Source organism: Lynx canadensis, chromosome E1, assembly GCF_007474595.2.
Source record: "Lynx canadensis isolate LIC74 chromosome E1, mLynCan4.pri.v2, whole genome shotgun sequence".
NCBI classification, from domain to species: Eukaryota; Metazoa; Chordata; class Mammalia; order Carnivora; family Felidae; genus Lynx; species Lynx canadensis.
Genome location: NC_044316.2, coordinates 54065983 through 54068957, shown reverse-complemented (window position 1 = coordinate 54068957; position 2975 = coordinate 54065983). Strand labels below are relative to the sequence as shown.

Sequence of the window (2975 nt, the reverse complement as noted above, 5' to 3'; positions counted from 1 at the left end):
CATTGACATCTTTACTATGTTGAGTCTTCCAGTCCATAAACATGGTACCTCTTGCAATTTAGTTAAATATTCCTTGGCTTCTATCACCAGTGTTTTGTAAATTTAAGTATTTGGATGTTGCATGTGTTCTATTAGATTTATACCTGGGTATTTTATCTTCTTTTTGAGCACTCGTGAACAACACTGTACTTTTCCTTTCATTTTCTACATGCTCATTGCTAGTTTACAAGTAAGATTGTGTGTGTAGGTGTGTATATGTGTGTGTACGCATATGTGTTTATGTATGTATGTATATGTGTTGGTATATATGTGTGTATGTGTGAGTGTGTGTATGTGTGTGCATGCATGTGTGTGTAAGTGTGTGTATGTATGTATGTGTGTATATGTATGTATGTGTGTGTGTATCGATCTTTATTCCTGTGACTTGTTAAATTCATTTACCAGTTCTAGCAGTTTGGTAAAAATTTTTTGATAGATTCCTTGGGATTTTCTACACAATTATGTTGCCTGCACAAAGGCACAGTTTTATTTTTTCCTTCCTAATCTGTGTGCTTTAGTGGTGTCCCGGAACCCTAGGAGCCCCTGGAAGGTCTTAAACACTCTGATGACCCTGTGGAGCATGTAGCATCGTGGACCCACTGTTTTCCAGCATTTCTGCTTTTAAAAGAGAAGCCAGGAGTGAAATGGCTCATGTGTACATGTAGGCAACAACCTCCACTTAAATAAATATTGTGATCCAAGCAAAACCTATTCATAAGTTCATGCAACTCTCGGATGCAGTCTGTGACCGGTGAGTAAAGCAGAGAAAGTTCAGAGCATCGTTGTGTCTGCCTTGTACTTACACTGGGGCCACATGGTGCCCCCAGCAGACTTGGGACCTGACCTGTCCAGTGCACAGATGGACTCACAGTATCGTGGTGTGGACTTTCCTTGGGGCAGGTCCAAGTCTGCTCCCTGGCCTTATGACTGGGGGCCGGGGGCCTCAGCCCTTCTGGGCCCCTCGTTCTTTAATCTGATGTGAAGTCACTATATTAAGATTCTTCCAGGTGGCAGCTTTAAACTGGGACTGTAAATTTCTTGACACTTCTGTTATTGAGAGTTGAGGGTGTGTCCCCTCCCCTTGAGTCTGGGTGGGCCAGGGCTGTGAGGTCAGTAGCTTAGAGCAGATTCCCAACTTTTCCCCGTAATTATCCTCCTAAGGATATCCTCCTAAGGAGGCTGTTTAGTAATTTTCTTTTATTAGAACCCGCCCCCCCCCCCGCCATGGGTATGAAATTTTAATACCAAAGATATACTATACGCCTATGTTCTATATATCGATCAGTCGATCCATCTATCAACTGATCATCTATGTTTTGTATATAAAAATAATTTTTTGGTATAAAAACAGCATTTTTTTTACCCCCAAAAAACAGTGTTCATCGCCATCGGACATCAGAATGCATGGATAGAGTATGGTGACAGTGACCCTGTGTGACTTCTGAGGCCAGGCCCAAAGGAACCCTGGAGCTCCATCCTCCATTTCTTGAAATGTTTGTTTTGGACACTCTCCTTCTCAGAACCCAGGTCCACATGGAGAGGCCTCCTGTAGGATCTCAGGTCAACTATCAAGATTGAGATCAACCTGGCACATGCTCTAGACACGCAGAAAAGAAGCTTCCAGATGACAGTAGCACCCAGCCATTTAGGTTCCCCCCCACCCCCCCGCCTCCACTGCCATTATGTCTTCCCAGCTGAAGCCCCAGACTTTTTGGAGCAGAGACAGGCCATCCCTGCTGCACTCTGTCCAAATTCCTGACCACAGAATCTGTGACACGACAGGCAGATTGCTGTTTTGTGCCCCACAGAAGATCTAAGCAGAGAGAACTGGACGTTCCAGTCCCAGGCAGGACAGTTCAGAGGAAACATACTGCCTCTGCCGGATGCACAGTGGGCTGGGGGGAGGCCCCTGGGAGACACAGCCCTGTGGTGGGAACCTGGGGCCGACTCCCCACGTGGTAACATGCATGGGCTCCTGAGCCTGGAGGTATTGCCCTTTTCAGAGGCGTGAATCAGAATCATGTGGGCTGGAGGCTGTCAGCACTGGTGGGAGGTGTTCTCCACAAGAAGTCACCTGCTGCTGTAGAACACCCCCCTGCCCACCCAACCCTCTCTGCAGTGCCCTGACCACATTCAAAGGAAGCTTCTAGTTGAAAATGGACCACCATCTTTCCTCACTGACAGACTCAAGGAGAGTAACACAGCACCAGCAAAATACAGCTGGAAACATGTCAAGACATGTCTCCAGCAGCAAGGGAAATAAAAGCAAAAATGAACTTTTGGAACCTCATCAAGATAAAAACTTCTGCACAGCAAAGGAAACAATCAACAAAACTAAAAGTCAAACAGTGGAATGGGAGAAGATATTTGCAAATAACATATCAGATAAAGGGTTAGTATCAAAAATCTATAAAGAACTTATCAAACTCAACACATGAAAAACAAATAATCCAGTGAGGAAATGGGTGGAAGACATGAACAAACACTTTTCTAAAGAAGATATCCACAACGTGGATGGAACTGGAGAGTGTTATGCTAAGTGAAATAAGCCATACTGAGAAAGACAGATACCATATGTTTTCACTCTTATGTGGATCCTGAGAAACTTAACAGAAACCCATGGGGGAGGGGAAGGGAAAAAAAAAAAGGAGGTTAGAGTGGGAGAGAGCCAAAGCAAAAGAGACTCCTAAAAACTGAGAACAAACTGAGGGTTGATGGGGGGTGGGAGGGAGGGGAGGGTGGGTGATGGGTATTGAGGAGGGCACCTTTTGGGATAAGCACTGGGTGTTGTATGGAAACAAATTTGACAATAAATTTCATATATTGGAAAAAAAAAGAAGATATCCAGCTGGCCAACAGACACATGAAAAGATGCTCAACATCACTCATCATCAGTGATGATGTTTTGATACAAATCAAAACCACAATGAGATACA

The 2975-nt window shown here is 44.4% G+C and overlaps 1 long non-coding RNA gene across 1 annotated transcript; it reads left to right on the top strand.

Annotated features, from left to right (window-relative positions):
- Window positions 1-418: 418 nt before the first annotated feature.
- LOC115501517 lies at window positions 419-1723 on the top strand. Its single transcript, XR_003964818.1, has 2 exons — window positions 419-790; window positions 1416-1723. It is a non-coding gene; the product is annotated as an uncharacterized LOC115501517 (long non-coding RNA).
- The last annotated feature ends 1252 nt before the right edge of the window (window positions 1724-2975 follow it).